Consider the following 7201-nt stretch of genomic DNA (forward strand, 5'->3'; position numbering starts at 1 on the left):
GCATAGTACGAGCAGCGCCCCCAGGTGGTTTATGCGTGCATAAGATTTTGCGATGTATTCTTGTCCACACATCGCTTCTTCAATCGTCTGCTGTATGCTGATCGCTTCTTCAATCGTCTGCTGTATGCTGCACCTGTCGCAGCTGTCATAGCAATTCGAAATCAAACGATTTCTCTGGCCTCTGATAAGCGTATATCTTGCGTTCGCGTGCGCATACCCTGTTCTAGAGTCCACTAGCTGGCTTAACAGGTACGCTGAATGATAGTGACTGGAAAGCGCGAGCAGGTGATTGGGAAGGTCAGGCGGAAGCTAGCTTTTTTGTTTTGTTTTGGGGCTCCACATCATCACAACTAGCCACACTGCTACGTAAAGTCACCAGGGTTAGTACTGTAGCTCGACGTCAAAGTTGTGTCAATGTTTGTAGATTCGACACGAGAAAAACCAGTTTCACATGAAAATGAAATATTTTATCAGCATTAGCTGAGTGTGACACTTGCTCAGAGCAGTCTCTGTATACAGGAGATTTGTATGGCAGAGTAAACTTGCCTCCCAAAAAAGGTGTCAGTACCCCTTTACCTTTTCTATAAGTTTTGATAAAATATGTACACTTATTTGGTTTTCAGATGTAGGAGTAAAACAAATTCAGAGCCGATAGTGACAGTGAACAAGTACTTATCAGTGGCTGTTATGCATCGCTCAAATCTGATTATGTCAATATCGTCATTAATAAGCATAACTTAGTGTGCGACCATCGGTTACAACAACACTCCAGAATTGTATAGGGTTTGTATGCAGTGCTGAGTAAACTAGAAGAATCCAGTTTTTGCTTGTCTCACACATTGGCAATAATGATTTTATGATTAGCGGGAGCTCCTTGTCCTACTAGATTTGCGAAAGTGCTTTCATCTGTTGTCTTTTGAGAACCATGGGTAAATTTTGTCTGTTTTCACAAGAATCACGAGTATGGATTCAATTTTCAAGGTTTTCCTAATGTTTTATCGATTTCCCACAGTGTTTGCTGTGTTCTCTAAAATTGTTGTCAAAAGTGACCCACTTTTTTTATAAGCAATTCATAATTTATAGTCAGTGAATACTTCCCTCGATGGGTTCTTGTTTTTATTTTGCTGATGGAAGCTCCTTATCTCATTAGATTTGTGATGAAGCCTCTTCCTGGTGAGGAGCCTTCCTTTTCAGATGTGTTTTAAACCACGGGCATTTTTGTCTGTTTTCAAAAGAACTACGAATATAAGTTTGCATTTTAAGGTTGCGATATTGTTTTTATAGATGTCCCTCTGCGTGTTTGGTATTTTGTTTGAAATTGTTCCAAAATGTCGTGTACTTTATAAGCCGTTTAGAGTTTATTGACAATGATTTCCTCGATGGGGACCTTTTTTGTTGCACAGGCAGTACACTCATCACTAAGCTTAGGCAGAGCCCGAACAATACAGTCAGGTACAGCTTTAGATGTCTGTAGCATTTACTCCTCAAAAGCCACAAGCTTTCACCAATGGGGGTGAAATTTAGACTGATGTCATGGGTTGGATGGCCGGGATACCCGGTTTCGGAAAATGAAAGGTGCATGAGAACGACTGCTTCTTTAGTGGTAAAGATGGTCAGCTGCTGTGCTTTGGTCACCTAGATGAGGCCTCTGCATATTTATTAAGTTGTACTCTACCAGAGAGTTCCGTAGTAATATTTAGAGGGAGATCTGGCACTAGTGTCTACGCGGGCTTCTTCAGGAGCGCTTGTACCCCCCACGGGAATTATGGAAAGTACAAGCTTCGGAACTGCTTCGAATGGAACATCAACATCGATACGATTTCTAAATCTGTCCAATTTGTTGTCTTTGTGTATGCTCATTTGCATTTCAGTTCATTGTTCGCATTTCTTTGTCTTTTTTTTTCAGGGCACTTTTTGGAATTTATATGGTCAAATAGTCGCACTTAAAGCACGTAAACATAAGAAAAGTCAGAGGTAAAATGCAAATACTGTATTGTTCCTTTCGTATGCCATTTGTGTCAATGTTAAGTATAAAAATCTCACATTGTATCTTATTACATTTGTGTTTCAGTGCAATGTTTTGTATTTATTCAATCACATTTATGTTTCAGTGCAGCATTTGCAATTCTGTGATTTCAATTGTGTTTCAGTGCAATATTTTGTATTTGTGCAGTCACATTGATGCTTCATTGCAATATTTGTATGAATTCTCTCACATATGAATAAATTCAACATATTGATGTTTTGCAAAATTGAGTTGTGAATTAGTCCTTGTGCAAAACTTTTCTATAGCAGAGAAGGGCAGCCATAGTAATCATAAGTAAATCATTTATATCTATTGGTGGAGCACTAATGAACCTATATATAGCACATTCTGATCTTCATGTCAAAGCAATGTGGCAGCGCTACTGATGCGGAGAAAGACATGTTTAAGAACAAAGTACCAGCAGACATGAGTGAACCATTGATACATCTACTTCACTACTGCATCACTAAAATGCTTCTATACATGTTACACAATAGCAAATGATCCCTTAAGGTCTTCCTTGTTGCAATAATTGGTAGGAAAGGTCTAGTTATGGCAGACTTCATTCTTTAAGGTAGTGCGTGAGAGCTTATTGGTCACTTGCCAGCTGGTAAAAAGATATCTCTTGTGCTATATGATACCAGCAGGCAGAAAATGTGTTCCATGCTTGCCTTTCTGACAGTGAGTGGCTAGAAAGGCAAGCCCGGACATTTCCTGGTTAACAGTCTCCGATTAACACCAAAAGGAGCTGCCAGAGCATGGATAGGCAGTATCAATGGCACTTCTCAAATGCTTATTTGGGATACGTCTGTCACGTTCTATATAAATAACAATTAGCTCTGGAAGATACTATGTTACGATATACATTAGCACAGACATTTTATTAGGATAGTATGATAAACACAGTATCATGTATTTGTGTTCAAAGTGAACCTACACTGTAGACTCTCAGAGCATGCAGATTAATAAAATAGAACTGTTGCTTGAATAAAACAACTGCCTAAACACAGTACGGGTGCTGACTCAGAAATAAATTTTATTGGGAAAAACAAGCATATATATGGTGACATACAACATAACAAAAAAGAACAAAAAAGGATCCTAGCTAAAAAAAAACAGGTACATATATATAAAGCGGTATGAGCCTTGGGACAAGAGACGAAGAAGCACAAAAGTTGGGGCAGGAAAGAACAGTAGGATGAAGCTGGGAATGATGGACGCCAGTCTCTACTGAGGCTATAAAGCTGCTCTGTTCTTTTAAGTTGAAACACTGCATTATTTTGGTGCAGCGGGCCATCGAAGCCAACATGTGGGTGACGTTCTTCGTCAACGTGACCTCCATGGAAGAGATCATCTTTTCGAAGTACCAAGTTCAAGATGAAGCAGCGGTGGACCTACCTCGTGAGCTCTGCTCGGAAGAACTCGTAAACCAGGTTGTGGGAAAGGCCGCTGTGGACGCTACTGAACTACAAAGGAAAGGTGCTGTAAAAGAGAACTTGCATGTGGCGACCTTCTACAACCTAGTTCTTCAACCAGTGCGTCGAAGAGACTCAAGATCACGGTCTTTGACGAAATAGGTGAGCCTCGTTTTGAAGGCTCTTCAGCTGCAACATGAACAGATTATGCAACAGAACGAAATATTAACATCCTTTATAAGCTCTCTGAATGCTGAGAAACCGATGCCTAAATTCGTAGAACCCGATGCCTTCGACCAAAAGCACGAAACAAGGGTTCGTTGAGAAGATCTCCCAGTTGAAGAAACCATATGACGTCTATTCACTGCGTGTGTTTTTGGGATGGGCAGGACATTTCCGAACTTTCATTAAGAACTTTGCTGTCAAAACTAGATGCCTCGCATGTTTAACACATAAAGACGTTCCCTTTGAATGGAGTGACGAATGTGAGAGAGTCTACCGTGACTTGGTGCTCAGAATCTCTTCCGACTCTGTCCTATGCCTACCAGACTTCACTTTACCCTTTGAATTAAACACTGACGCCTCACATTATGGGACAGGAGCAGTGTTGTATCGAAAATATGTTGAAGCATCCAGCTGAGAAAAGCGACTTGTAGTAGGTTACTACAGTTACACGTTTAAGCCATCTGAAACTAACTACACTACTACAAAAAAGGAAGTCCTGGCCGTTCTGAAGGCCACTGAGTACTTCCGTTTGTACCTGGAAGGTACTAAGTTCACTTTGTTCACCGATCACCAGGCCCTCACTAATCTCTTGAATATGAGCCAAACAAAAGGACATATTGCTAGATGGGTGAATTACTTGCAGCAATACGACCTTACAATCTTGCATCGATCAGGGCCACTTTTAACCGATGCAGATGCTCTATCAAGGTTGATGGTACGAAGCAACCCAGAAAAATCCGAACAAATCAATGAAGTGAAGCTGTCGGAAGGCTCTGAACAACTGGTTTTTACTGAAAGTTGTTATGAAGTCCCATCAACACTTGTTTCCAGAGTCCTTTGTTTGTACCACGATAGCCCAGAATCTAGAGGACACAATGGATTTCGGTGCACCTACAACAAATTGGTGGCCTCACATGAAGAAAGGTTTCAGTCAGTACGTTCATTCCTGCCATGTGTGTCAAGTACACAAAGTCAAGTATAAACAGCCCACGGATGCTATGATACTACCTTGCCACTCGAACATACCTTTCAAAGTAGTTCACCTGGATTTTGCCAAACTAAATAAGAAACGGGCGGAGTCAATAAAACGCAAGCTTTTCTTCTGGCCATAGATGAACACACGAGGATGGTCGTGGCACAAGCAGGAAAAGAAGATACAAATAGCGTCATAGGCCTCCTCGAAAAGGCATGTTCAAGACTACGTGGTCAAAAGTATGCGATAAAGGCCCGTTCAAGAGCGAAAAGCTAGCAAGATGGGCTCGGGATCACAATATATCGATCAAGTTCTGTGCTCCACACCATCCCACAGCGAATGGGCAGGCAGAACGTGCCATACGGGACGTGAAACAGTACATCAAGATGTACGATAGTTTTCCTGGTGGATGGAAATGTTCTTTGGAAGCCGCCGTGATACATCATAATCGATCCTGTACAAGTGGCTTTGGGTGCAATCTACAGTACGTTGTTTGAGTATGAACCCCTATTTTGCAGGCAGACCATGAGTTGGGACTCTTAAAAAAACATCAAGGTCATTGAGGAGAGGCAAGAACAATCACAGGAGGAGAGATACCGAAAATGAATGAAAAAAAATTTCGGCAAGAGGCATCGAGCAGACATGCCAGACATTCAAGTCAGCGGCCTCGTATTAGTGAGGATAGGAATAAGAGATGACAGTGGCAAATTTTACGGTCCTAACCCTGTGACCAAGACAGCCACCCAGAACGGAATTTTGAAGACTGTCTGGTACACTGGTGAACGTGGATCGGTTGAATATGCTTCAATTGGAAAAGTCTGCAAATATTACCCCAGTAGGGGTAATTACAAGAAACCGGAAAAGGTGAAGTGGTATGAGCCCTAGGTGAAGTGGTGCGAGCCCTGGGACAGAATAAAAAGCACGAGAGCCGGAGCAGGAAAGAAAAGAAGGATGAAGTTGAGAATAAAGCAAATTAAGATGGATGCCAGTTCCATACTGAGGCTATAACGCTGTCCCGTTCTTTTTAAGGAGGAACATTACAATATATACTGACGATACAATTTGAACAACAAGTGATATAAAGGGTATCTGCCTTTACTCAGGCTTCAGTTTAGCCGCTGACCTGCCCGAGTGACGATGCGCTCTTGCCACGGAACTCGGCCTTCATTCATAAAGCATTTGGTGAGCTTCTCCCGGACATCTATCGCCACTCTGCAAAGTAGATGCACACAATATAAAAGTGAACAGAATTATTGACATTTGCTCTGAACTGTCATTTGCAAATTAGAACACGAGTTCTACAAAAATAATGGCAGTACTTTTCTAAAATTAAGATGTAAGAAAGAGTGTGACTGCGACAGCGAGATGCCTTTCAGCAAAAACCTTATTTTCAGAAAATGAATTGCACATAATAATGCCAAACGTATGAAAGATAAAGGGTAGGGTGTTCAAAATTTTACCTAGCGGAGTGACAGCCAGACGCAGGGGGCTCATTAAATATAGAGGGGTCATCGTCGCCGTCCCTCCAAGCTCCTTCCATGCAGCTGCCCTGCCAGTCCTCATGGTCCACATAGCCTGGTGGATTATATGTCAGCCTTGCATGTGGCGACTCCTGGAGCATGAAATTGTGCAGCACGACGCATGCCCGGATGATGTTTTTGGTGGTGGTCTCTGAGGCCCTAAAGACTCTGCGGAGAATCCGCCACCAACTTGACATAATGCCGAATGCATTTTCAATGAGGCGACGTGCACGGCTCAGCCTGTAATTGAACGTGGCCCTCTGAAGGTACTCTGCACGCTGTGCAGGGTTGCTCCGGTGCTTCTGCAGTTCTAAAAAAAAATTAAGTAAGCAATGAAACGCACGTAAGAACATCAAACGAAAAATAATGAGGTACCATTACTCATTACAGCAGGTATTGGAGTGCAAAGCAGAAGCTTTATGTTTGTGCAAACAACTTTCCGTGTATGTGTACGTAGCACAAGCGCTGAATGTAAGAACTCGGCATGAGTTTTATACATATTGTCATCCTGTAATTTTATATTCTGGCTGCGATATTGCAAGCAGTTAAGCAGTACGCAGAAGCTGCATTGCTGCCACGATTTTTGTGGCTTGCGCTTTATTTGCTCTCCAGCAAGCATGATATACTCATCAAGGTTAATTTATTCTCGCTAAATAAATTAATATCATTTTTTTATGTGGACCTTTTTTTCGGTTTCGGTTTCTAGGCGCAGAATTAGCATGTGACATGGCTGTGTAGCTTGGTCACATGGCTACACAAGGCTGTTAAGCATGTCATGCTGATTATCGTCTGCTCTCGCTGGCTTTCTCGCACACACATCATACAAGCACCTACAAAACAAACGAGAACTTTCGAGAACCTCTGCCACATACCAACTGGCAAAGCATTGGGACGATGCTTTGCCACAACATGCTTGCTTTACCTTCGAAATTTGATTGCACCGCCCCTTTTCTCAAGAATCGGTTCTTTTTATATGTTACAAGTACTAGCTAAAAGGTCAAAATGTTGCGTATATCATTGAAATGACTAAACACAAGTCAGT

The sequence above is a fragment of the Rhipicephalus microplus genome, chromosome 3, assembly GCF_043290135.1.
Source record: "Rhipicephalus microplus isolate Deutch F79 chromosome 3, USDA_Rmic, whole genome shotgun sequence".
Taxonomy (NCBI): Eukaryota; Metazoa; Arthropoda; class Arachnida; order Ixodida; family Ixodidae; genus Rhipicephalus; species Rhipicephalus microplus.